At 41.0% G+C, this 12,795-nt stretch overlaps 1 protein-coding gene across 2 annotated transcripts in view; it reads left to right on the forward strand.

Annotated features, from left to right (window-relative positions):
- tiam1a (TIAM Rac1 associated GEF 1a) overlaps positions 1-12,795 on the forward strand; it is a 70,374-nt gene that overhangs the window by 1,552 nt on the left and 56,027 nt on the right. The window contains exon 1 of one of the 2 annotated variants that reach the window (XM_018691149.2): positions 196-216. The exons of the other annotated variant lie outside the window; for it this stretch is intronic. The gene's annotated coding sequence lies outside the window, so the exon portion shown is untranslated. Of the gene's footprint in view, positions 1-195; positions 217-12,795 lie in introns of those variants that run through there. 2 annotated transcript variants of the gene reach the window in all.

The following is a 12,795-nucleotide window of genomic DNA, read 5'->3' on the forward strand; positions in this document are numbered from 1 at the left end:
GGAGTTTAATACCCCCGGGAGCAATCCAGAGAGTGTGTGTAGTTTAAATTCATACATGATATGTTTAGCACTGACTAACTGCAGTGGAATAATCATATATGTTGCGAGGCGTGGAGATCTATTAACATATGAGATATGTCTCTGCTTTCAGCTGATTATGTGCTGCTCATGAATTTCAGCTGTGAAGGAAGTCAGGCAACAGAATTGCTGGGTGTGGTAAGTAAAGAATAGGGAACCTCAAGCTCTTGTTATTTTACCAGTAAAATTAACATCTGCAGTTGCCTTTCAGTAAAATACACCTGTGGTTTTAGTTATCATCAGGGTCATTAGAGGTAATAAGGGTAATTATTGTATCATTTTAACTCTTTTTATAGAGTAAAGTCTAGCCTTTTATAATAGAGCAACTCTGTTTTCTTCTCTTAAGGTAGCGGGATGTTAGGCATGGCAGCTGGTGTATGCACATGTTTTCCTCTATGTCTGTGCACCTGTAGTGATGCTGTTTCAGGAACAGGAACTCAAAGGCAGTCCAAAACTGCATGCATATACAAGTTGAAATAGCTGTATTAGTGTAGACAGAGGCAACCAGCAGAGCGGAAAGACAGACTGACTGTAAAAGCTGGTATAAATAGCCTGGGAGTGGAGGTGATGAATAATAGAGGCTACCAATGCTGCTGACGGTGAGGGAGAGAGGCCATGACAGCAGGAGAGACCAACACAGCTCAGTATAAAAGCACATAATATGGTAGAATTAAATGATAAAAATGGTGAGAACTGTCTAGCCAGCTGTTGACAGAAGATCATGTTGAAGGTCATGTGTCAATATGATATTGGTCTTCTAATCATAATCAGCATACCCCTAGAAAATCTTGGATGTGGTACATGTGATGGACTTTGTTGGATTAGATTTTTAATCTAATGTAAGTTTTATCTCTGTTATCATTGCCTCGTATCTACTGATGTTTAGTAGAATTTCCAAAAGAATGCTTCTTGAATGCTGACAAAAACATAACCAACAAAAATGTCAGCATCAGTCATCACCTTCACAACACAGGCCTTCAAATTCTGTCAACCCCTAGAATGAGCCAACAAAATACAGACAAACTAAACTTATGTAAGACTTGGAGCATAACTGTCACCAGCAACAAGCTTTCAGGTGAAAGGTTATGCTCAAGGTGTATTTCTCCTTTAATGGCCATTGCTTGAGGGCTTTACACGACATAGCAGTTGTGCGTGTTAATCCCAAGAGTACCAGTGAACCAGTCTTACAGGGTTCAGTGCTTTTGTTGTTTTACCTTGATGCAGGGATTTCATGTGTGTGCATCATATTAAAGAGAGAGAGAAACTGTCTGGTTATTAACTGATATCCAACACCCACATGTATACAGTCACACTTGGAGGTGGTAAGGCTGTGCCTGTGGTGTTCACTGAAAGATGAGTCAGAGGTGGAGGTTCTTCTTTTCAACCAAGTTACGTAAGTGGAGGAAAGTGCACTTTGCTGGCATGTGTGTGTGTGTGTGTGTATTTGTTTGCTTGTGTGTACCTCTGTGAGTAGGCGTGCTTTGTCTATGAGCAGTCACAGGGTTGATTTTTCCCGACTATAAGCATCCAGCTTTGTGCTCCAAAGCACTGCTGACAAGAACCAGTGTGGTCACATTTCTGGTGGCTTCCTACTGTTCTCCCCCAGGGCTGCAGCAGCAGATGTATGGCCCAGCACTCCAACTGAACACTTTTGACAGGCTTTTACTTGTTCAACAGCTGTATGCTGTACATACTGCAGCTCGTCCTCACACCCATCTTCTATCTGTATGGGTGATTTGTCAAAGGTGAAATATTGTTCCACTTTCCATGGTATCAATCAAAGCTAATTTAGATCAGTGGCTTCCTAACAGAGTGGTTGGGCTCATTCAGGATGATTGCATTAGGTTGGTGTGATATAGGGTGCAGCTATTATTCTCTTGAGACATAGCTGCATGTACGTATATACATGTACTGAAAGACGGGAACCTACTCTGCACTCTAACCTGAATGCTCTTATTGAGGTATTGGCACTCTCTCCCCTGTGACTCTCCTCTATTCTCTGGGGTGAGAATTTGACTTCTGGTACACCATCTACCACTGACATTGTGAGGATATTTTAGAAACTAGGAGCCACAGGTCAGGGGTGAGATGCCATAAATGGTGCCCGTCCTATGAGACATGGTTGGTTGGTAGACAGACTAATTACAAGGCCCCTGTGACCTAACCTCTGACCCTGGAGCTCTGTGTCATGTGATCATGAGAATGGAGCCCCTAGACACAACTAGTTTCTCTTTTCTGCAGTTTATTTTCACCTCTGACATGTTTTTGTTGCTGGCATAATTTCATCTCCTAGTAGCCATAGCAAGAAAGTGGAAAGGTGAAATATTCATGTGTGTGAATCCTGTATTATTTGTATGAAAATGGCTTAGTAGTCTTTTGGCCCCAGCAGATCAGCCTAAGCAGGCTTTAGGATGGGACTACACTGTGTGCTGGCTGTGTAGAGATGACTCCAGAGGGATTCTAAGGTCTATTTAACACATTACAACCTCCCTCTCATCCATGGTCAAACAGCAGTCTTGGGGTTTGACCTTTGAACTTAGTGACCTGCTAACCCTGCACGACCATAATTCTCACTTTTGCTCAAGATGGTACTTATTATTCTTTCTAGGATGAATGGCTGTGCACTGTGTGGTACATTGCTGCATGAAAGAAGGCAGAGAGACAGACAAGATTGGATATTTGGCAACTGAGTATGTTGCCAGACGCTGACCTTGTGTGACATTCCAGAGATGCTTCTGTGTCAAACTCCTGAATGGTCAATGGCAGGAATATCACATATGTTGACCACAATAAAGTGACAGCAGAGTATCCCATGTGAAGAGAATCTATCTTACGTGTTTCACAGCTTCAATTTGTGTACAAATGAACAAACACGTTATACACAAATTTTACACAATATTATATTATGTTAGCATGCTAACAGTTGATAATTAGCTGGGCTTAATGAAAATAATCATTAACTGCAACCCTAAGCAAACCATATAAATGTACAAACTTCAATATAATATGAAGTAATACACATGTATTTGTGTCCTCTACAGATTATACATGGATAAATTGCACATTTTACAACATATATGATTCTTACAGATTGTTTACAGAAATGATCAGATCAGAAAAAAAAAACTGTGCTGTTCCCTAGAGCCTGTTCATGCAGATTTTTCCCTGCAGACAAACTCTGGATTCTGTTATGTAAATTAATTCAAATGTTATCAAAGCAAATATTTATCAGAGTTACACAGAGAGGGAGAAGTGAACAGGATAAAGAGGAGAAACCAGTTTGCCGAACGCTGTCAGCTTAAACAGTAGGGAGGACGGTTAATAGGAAGGGTGTGTCACAGTCCAGAGATACTGTACATTCTGTTCAGGGGTCTGGAAATTTAACCAAATGGACAGATCAGTCTTTATTCACACAAAATCTACAGCAAATGTGTTTGCATACAGTTTTGTCTGCAAGGTGACCTTCCTGTATACGCACACCATGCAGATTTCATGCTTTTTAGTTATTTTCTTTCTTGAGAGCTTTTGGTTGTGCACTTGTGTGCACATGTGTGTATGTTTGTGAGTTTCCATTTAAGGCTCTCATATGTGTGTGTGAGATGTGCTGCTCAGGTGTGAAGTGTTCTGTGGTTCCCAGCAGAGTGAAGACCACTACACACTTTTCTCTTGTGAGAGAGGGAGGGAAGCCTGGGAGGAGGGGAGAAAAGAGGAAAACAGAGAAGAGGGAATGAGAGAGGGAGACAGGGTCACCTCATCTCAGAGAAAATAGAAACTCTACTTTGTTCATGGCCAGACAAGAAGGAATGTTTTTACTTCCCTCACAGACTGTCCTCTTTTACTCTTTACTTCACTTGCCTTCACACTCCCCTTTTCTTCTGCTCTTCTTTCTTCCTTCTTTCTGTCCATTGCAGATAGTGGAGAGAGTCTAGGCTCTGACCCCCACGCTCTCTGAGATGAAGGATGAAATTACTGTGCTAATATGCGCATATTTTGCATTCTTTTGAATTATCCAGACCGAAATTATACACTTCACCCCACGTTTTGCTTAATTATTCACTACTTCTGAAAAGATTTTGCAAAGTAAAATATGTTCAGGCATACTGAACTGTAACAAGACAAGAGCTGCATCTGCCGACAATTTTCTCAGTTCATGATTTGATCTATAAAATCTCAGAAAATGGTGAAAAATGCATATTAGTTGGCATGTTAAATATTTTTATGTTTTGTCTGAACAACAAAAACAATCCACACATCTTCAGATTTTAGAAGCTGGGACCATTTGTCATTTCAAACATTTTTTATTTTTGTTTTTCACCATTTGGGCTTGAAAAATGTTGTATTATTTTTCTGTTTGATTAATCGTTTCATCTCTAGAGAAGACACAGTTTGACATTTAGTTCAAGAAATTGCAAATTACTGTTTCTTCTGAAATGTGGATTTTCTTCCAAGCGCTTCATCTTGTAAGATTTCTCTTCTGATTTTTAGTATCACAAGGGTAACATGACAGTGGACAATACAGCCTAAGTGCTCCTGAGCCAAGGGCACTTGACCTCTACAGTGTACTAAGCTTTATCCAAGGACAAATTGAGCATAGCAGTAGTTCAGGCAGGCCACAAAGTCAAGCTCAGCCCTCAATCCCAGTTCACCTGCTGATAGCAGCTAATTTCAACACCAGCCCACATCAGCTGATAGCTCAGCTGATTCCTCTCTATCCTTTTCCAATTGGTAAATCTCATACAGAGTGCCCCTCTCATGCAGGCCTGCCTGCCTTTACTGCTTCCTCTGCAAGCTGCTTGCAACCCGCCACCACCGCATCTCCTCCTTTTCATGCTGTGTCTGTCTTCATCAATGTGGTCCTTATTGAACTTATGTAAACCAGCTTGCATTAGCCAAAGGAAACACTTATGTACAGCACAACAGAGGATACTGTATTTATGTTTCTTCAAGTCTTGTCTTTGTTGTCTTATGTGGCCATTATTTACAGTTTGTGCTATGATATGTCTGTGTGTGTATGTGTGTGTAGTTATCATATTAATTACTTGTGGTACCCTCAGTCTTGTTAGTCTTGGACAGCAATTAACCTGTTTTAAGAGCAAGAGCGGTGTTGCTGGAGGAGACAAGACAACAACACCTGCAATTACACAAAGAAGGTTAGAGTGAGATTGATTATTGTGCCACCAGCAATTGCTTTAAATTGGTTGATCTCTGCTAGTAGTAACCCTTCATTGAATTTGTGGTTGAGTGGTGTTTACACAGTTTCACTATTACCTCCAGTAAAAACTTCAGCGTCAATCCACTGTCTTACAAATTTCAAACTAAGAAAAAGATAGACTCTCTAAAGGGAGGACATGTTTCCAAAAGAGGTAGTATTATCAGCAGGTCTTAGACTGGTAGCATAAAGGTTAAACTTCAACCCCAAAAAAGGGTTGTTACTGGTGTTTGCATGTGCTTTTTATTTAGACTTGAGCCCTCTATTACACATTGATGTCCTTTACCAGGATCAATAGCTGCTCATTAACTGTGGCCATGAAACCGGTTTCATGCTTTAGCTGTGGTTCAAATCTGCTCAATTAGTCCGTCATCATCGAGTCCTGTCCACTCATTCAGGAAACCTACCTGAATCTACTAATTTATACTCTTGAGTTACATTATTTAGAAAGGAACAAACTGTGTTTAATGGGATGAGGAGCAGCTTTCTTCTGCTTCACCTCATCTACCTTAAGGTCATGTCCATGTTTCTCATATGACCCAGCACCATGGAAACCCGTGTGTGTGTGTGGAGATCCTCTGTATTTATGACAGTGTATAATTGAGACATATGACCAGTGTTCTCCATGTAGATCCACTAACTGAAAATCAATTCACTAATCCACTAATTCAATATCAGATGGGCTGTTCAAATGCCACAGCAATTGCAGAAAAAGCTAATTTGCTAAATGGAAACACTACTGATCATTTACTTTGCAAAAAGCTATAATGTAGGTCAATAATAATGATGACAATATATAAATTAATCCTTTAAACATGTCATCAACTAAGCAACCGGCACATTAATTAATCTGGGAGAGTACTAATAAACCAATACCATATTGTTTTGGATTTGCAGAATGATTGTAGAGAAAGAATTTAATTTCAGGATGAGTAATCCTACAAGAAAACATTTGATCTAATTTGGGACCTAAGTCCTTTTCAGTAAATAGGTAGATAATGCGAGAGATTAAAGTTTGACTTATTCAGGGCCAAAAAGGACAATTAACAATTTCTTATATTTGTCTGCTTAGTTCTAATGTCAAATGACCAGACGAAGTATCAGGTTGTCCTGAGGCTTTGTGGGGTTCACTGAACTAAAACCCTTCACTAGCTTGGCAGCATCTCTCAGCCCTACTAAATCCCATCCTTCTCTGCCTCCTGTTGTCTGCCTCTTTCTGGCCATTTGTGCCTCTAATTATTTGAGGTTGCCAGCTAACACAGCATAAACCTATCAAAGCACTGATGTGTTAGCAGAGTCACACCAGTCCAAATCTGCCACAGACTTGGGAGAGGAGCAAAACACTCCATCCTGTTTTTTTTTCTTTCTTTTTCATAGCAGTGCACAACGCTGCTTAGTTTTGCTGATGTATACAGAAAGCCTCAGAGTTGGAGGGTGCAGTGGGGTGTCAGATGTCCTCTCCTGCAGTCCCCACCGCACAATATCCCCCACCTCTGCAGACTGAAGGATTTAGCCATTTAATGTATGGCTTGCGCAAATTTATCAGCTTTTGCATTTTCTATTTGTTATTGCAGTTACTGCAACTTACTATTTAGGATTGCATAGATAACTAACAAAATGTGTGTTTACAGTAAATAAGCATGCACGCATGTGCCTTTAAATTATATTTTTGGGTATATTTCAGAACCAGTCATTGTAATTGCTAGCATTTGTGTGTGTGTATGTTTGTGCATAATTTCAGTTGTCACAATGTCATATATCATCTTAGCTCTCTGAGAGAGAAATGTTTTGTCTGCACCCACATGTGGATGCGTTGTACATGTTTGTGTACGTGTGGCTTGTGTGTTTGTGTGTTGAGTGCGTCTCAGTGCATCTCTCTCTCGGTGGGTGGTAACTGTTAAACTCTTCCATTTGGTGGGATTACTCCTCCAGTCAGTCCTGTGGGAGCAGCCATCAGCCCGTCATCTTTCAGAGGAACACTATACCTTCTGATGCTTTAATCCCTTCTTCCCTCTCCTCCCCTCCTTTTCCCACACTCAACCTCTTAACCTCATCTCCCGTTTTTTTTCTCCTCCCTCTCTCCCTTTTTTTTTTTTGCTGGCGCTGTCAACTTTCAGCTGAAGTGGCTGAAACTCGGTAGATGCAGCAGTGGTTGTGTTGAAAGCTGTTATATTACAGCTCTGTCAGACGAGTTTAGGACCAAGATGTTGCTGTTATTTATTCATTTATTCTTATAACTGTCAGCTTTGTACTCTGTAGACATTTAAATCATCTAAACTGATGAAATGGGGCTCAAGAAAGAAAATGAATGATTTAATTAGTGTTTTTTGGCAGTATATGTTAGATATTACAACAGGTATCATACAGTGTGAAATAAGATTCATATTATTACATCATTATCCCACAAATTGAGACTGCATTGTTGACTTTTGCATTCATTCTCATTATCTGTGCCTTTAACACAATTTCTCACTCTGTCTAGTTCTGTATGTGGCAAACTGAGAGCTGCTGAATAAGGGAAGATGATGTGAATTTGAACTGGCTGTGTGTTACACAGACTGAAGGATGTACTGAGACAAGCACAACTGGTGGACAAGAAAAGGTCTAATTCTGTCTCTGCTGCTTGACCTGGAAACAACCCACATACAAAGATTTCTTAAATGAGCAGGAAGTGCGTGAGAATATGTGCGTTTACCATGTTAGCCATCTTACTTTAGCGTGTTAGCATTTGTTGTGACGTTAGATTAAAAGTCAGGGGATCACAAAAGACACTACACTTCATCCTGTGGGGCTCATTTGTACCAAATTTCATACCATCCATTGAATAGTGTGATTAGAAGTTGTATACATTTAAGATTTTATAAGACCCCATTAGTACTATACTATGTGTTTGTTTGCCTGTCCATGTTACGTGTGATATCAGAGCTTAAGGCCAGCGTTTTTTCCAGGATGCCATGTCAGAATCCATTTTCATCCCTGTCCAAGAGTCTCTGATGAGCAGTGAAATGCTTTGATGTTTTGTGATAAAGGTTTGAGCCGATGTGTCTGATGTGTCTGGAGCGTGCTTTAATAACAAAAGAGCAGAAGAATGATGTGTGTGTGTCTGTTTTTTTGGATCTCCAGAGAGGCTGGGGTTACTGGGGTGTGTGAGTAATGAAATTGGCTGTGCAGTTTGCGCTCATGAGTTTGTGACAAGGCCAGGAGGTTGTGCAGTGTATGTGTGTGTGTGTGTGGGTGTGTGTGTGTGGATATGTGCAGCCGTCTCAGCACTACTACAGCCTTATCAGTCTCTCACTTTTCCTCCCTCTGTCGACTCCCTCACATCCTACGCTGTCCCCCACTCACACAAACAAATACTTTATTCCTTTGCTGTTGTTCCTTTTTTTTGGTTTTGTTCTTTGTCTTAATAAGTGAGAATCAGAGAAAGAGAGATGAAAATGGTAATTCAGCATGAAAACAAAAGAGACATATACACTCTTCCCACCCCTTCCTTGTGTTTGTTTCCCAGATAATCGTCTTTGAATGCAGCACCCTAATTAATGCTGCTTCCTGTTTACATTCATGGGGATTATGGTGGATGAGTCTGATACAGTACATTTACACCACTGATCTGGAGGTTTCCAGTATGTACAGTATGGAAGATAGATAAGTCTCAAATCTGATAATTTGTCTCACTGATTATCTTGATGATTTTCTGTGATGCTGGTTATGTTTGACAAACATGCAGTTTGCCAGTTGATGACTCTTTGTCAGCCCATATCCTCCACTACCACACTCGTCACTCTCAGTAGGGCCATAGGCCTTGACTCTATCATATGTTGTCTTCACTTTTTCAACACATAATTATTTCCTTCCCAGATCATTTCCCAGATTTCTTACAGACATTTTAAGGGATTACCATGTGGATACAGTAGACTCCTGTGTAGTAATTTGTCAAAATCCTCGGCTAGTTGGTTGTTGAAAGGTTTAGTCCCTAAAGATAGATCTACATCTCTGTCTCTTAAATACTATTTTTTGCCTTTTGTAAATACATGTGCGTTTTTTTTTTTGCCTATTTTGGTTTTAATCTCAACCCACACTGGACGCTATCATGTCTTAAACCCAGTTGATCCTGGAATAAAGTAGCGCTGACTGCAGCACTCCTTCTTGATTTATTCATTTTTTTGTTTATCTCAGCACAAGCTAGAAGAAGATATATACTGCATGTGAGTGTGATATAGTATTAGCTGTTTAGTGTCCCTAGGGCAAGAGTTGCTGTCTGTAGTATTTGTGCTGTGTGTGAGGGAACCACTGCAACTTCAGTGTTATCAGATAATTAGGCTAGACATTACTGCTAATATGTTTGAGTACTTCTGTGTTTTCAGTGAGAGCTCTATTAGTATGGACTGAAGTAGGTGTGTCAGTCCATCAGGTGTAGGATAAGTGTGGCTGACTGAAATAGAGTCTATTAATTTGTTGAGGGATTTACATACTGATCTAACATTCACACCTAGAACGGACATTGATGCCACTGTGTTTGTGTGTTTGTTTAGAATTCATTATTTTATACTCTCTTGCCCAGAGTTACATTTCCACTGTGTCTGTCTGATTTCACATCTCTGTGCTCTGTTCATACCTGGCATTAATATGTGTCTTGGGTGATCAGATCACAAGTGGACAGCTTTAAGTAAATGTGCGAATGTAACCAAGACACATTGAAATCCACCTGATCACAGTGTGTGTGTAGCAGTGTGTACACTAACGTATCGAAGTACCACCTACACAACGGACTTTCTCTGCATAAGTGGAAGCATGCACTCATTCAGTCAGTTGTTAAATTGCATAAGCTGCTTTTGGATACAAAAAGCCCATAGCAATATATTACGAGTGTATCAGACATCTTGGACGACTTTGTTTACCCAGAACACGCCAAGAAGAAGAAATCAAAACAATCTGTATTGTTTTGATTTCTTCTTCTTTTAATTTCCAGCAGACTAGGCACAGGAAGTGCATTGCTGCCTTGTGCCGGTTAAAAACAACAACACATTTGGTCTTTGCAGACAGAGATGACGTATGTGTTTATCTGCATATGGAGCGAGGAAGTGAGATCCAATCACAAATGGTCACTGGAGGTGCATGTGGAGGCACATTCTAATGCCAGGTGTGAAGTGGCATACTTAGAGCTGTCCACTTTTGACCAGATCATCCAAGATGCATATCAGTGCCAGGTATGAATGAACAGGGCCAATACTTAATGTAAAATAATGTAAATAACCAACTCAGGTTCTTTTCCTCTAGGAAAGCATGCGATGGGCTGAGGTCATTTGTCTCTGTACTATAATTGAATATAAACAAGCCACATGAGCGCAGCAGCATGGTTTAGGAGCAGTAATGTAACAGAGACCAAAATAAATACCACAATATACAATGCTCCTGTTTTATAACTGTGCTGCAGGTAATGAGCTAACGTCTCCCACGTGAATATTCATTAGACTCATAGCTCTGGGCTAAAGTTGCACAGCTGTGAGCTGTATGACCTTGAAGTCTATGGGGCAAGAATCTACTGGCCCATTAGCAAATATTAACATTAACTTTACTGTATACTTATACAGCATCATTTACTTGCCTTATCTGAAATAGAACCGTGCCATTAGATGTGCATCACATCTAACAGCATATTTCCCTCTTGGCATGACGTGAAATCTAATATTGGCTGAGGAAAAAAAACATTTATCAAGAAACTGAGATGAATCCAAGGTGCTACAAACACTAAGCATGAGCATGAATTCAACTCTACCTGTATGTGATGCGTGGCTGTGTGTTTTTCTATGTGTATGTGAATGTGTAGGTGAGGCAGAAGGGGCCATAGAGGATGATGGGCCCATGTATGATCAGTTACAATAGATGATTGAAGTAATTGACGCGTCACCTATCATGTCAAACCCAAGCTGTCCATCATGGTGTTACACCTGATGCATGTCATCATCTCTTTGCGTTGATGATGAAGGGATGCAGTCAAACACCTGATGCCTGCTTATTCTCCAGTTTGAGGGCCTGTCAGTCACATCTGTCTTTACAATTAATGAGTGCAGTTGTGTCTTCCTGTATACCTGTCCAATTTATTTCTGTGCCTGTGTGTGTGTGTGTGTGTGTGTGTGCCCACATTCACCACATGCTTTGTGAGCATACCACAGTGCATGTGCATATATATAGTGCTGTGCCATGCTAATGGAAAATGTAATAGCGCTAGACAAGGATTAGCTGATATGACCCTAAGCGGTGGAAGTAGCAACTGGTAGCTAATGTGGCTCTAAGAAAAAGGTAGCAGGCCAGGAGGGGTGTACTATTGTGGCCCAGCAGTACATACATTATTCATCAGCTCCACTCGCATGGCTGGTGATAATGATTTTATCAAATCTGGCAAGGTGGGTGTTGGTTGGGTGGGGGAAATGGGTGTCCTGACTGTGTGTATGCACATATCTTTTTGTCTTTTTGTCCCCAATATAGTATGTTCATGAATTTCAATATGAAATGTTTAGCAACAGAGATGGCAGGAGGCATGAAATGGGAAACCAATCTGTGTCTCATCCCTTCGGCTCTTAACTGATACTGCCACTCCCCCGCCCACACATACACACTGTGATAATGTCTGATAAGGATTGAAAGGTGGAGTGTATTGTGCTGAAAGGCCAGCTCAGGTGTGCAGGAAGACAGGAGAACAAAAACCGGCTACACTTACAGTGCTGCTACCGAACAGTCTGTTTATTCAACAGAGAAGCGCGACTGGTGAATGGGCTTTGATATTCATTTACTCCTTGCTGTCCTAACTGCCGACTGCACAGGCGACAACAAACAATGAGCGTGTTCACATCACAAAGGCGGCACGCCAAAAGATGAGTGCAGACAGAGCAAAACAAGCAAACAAAAAAAGACCCCCCCCCCCCGACATCCCGATGTTTCTCTGCTTACATAACATCCTCCACCTGCTGGTGTTATTATTACCTCTTCTGTATTCTGCTTGTGCCAACATGCCATCACAGACACTGCTCTGGGTTGTCTTTAAACTACTAACCAATTCCTCCCCAACCTCCTTGCATAATTGCATTACAGCCCAATAACGCTATGTTTGGGTAGGAGTGTGGGAACTGGTTGTCTAAGTCGCTGTTCATCCTCCTGGATTGGTTATTTCCTGTTTCAGCCGGCTCCCAACAGGACACGACCTTCTCCAGCTAGATTGTTAGATAACACAGAAAGAAAGAAACAAACATCGAGACAGAAAGGAAGCGGACAGACTAGGAAGAGAATGAGGTGTGATAAGTAGACAGGTGCTAGGAGACAGACAGACAGCATATGTGCACGTACATACAAACATGCTTTATTCACAAAAGAATTGTAATAGGCAAGAAGCGCTGCAGCTGTATTGTCTGAGTTAGGTGCTGAAATGTCATCATGTGCCTGGGGGTAAAAAGCGGTGAATGTGTGTGTGTGTGTGTGTGTGTGTGTGTGTGTGTGTCGTCTGTGCACCAGCG

The sequence above is a fragment of the Lates calcarifer genome, linkage group LG20 (assembly GCF_001640805.2).
Source record: "Lates calcarifer isolate ASB-BC8 linkage group LG20, TLL_Latcal_v3, whole genome shotgun sequence".
Lineage (NCBI taxonomy): Eukaryota > Metazoa > Chordata > Actinopteri > Centropomidae > Lates > Lates calcarifer.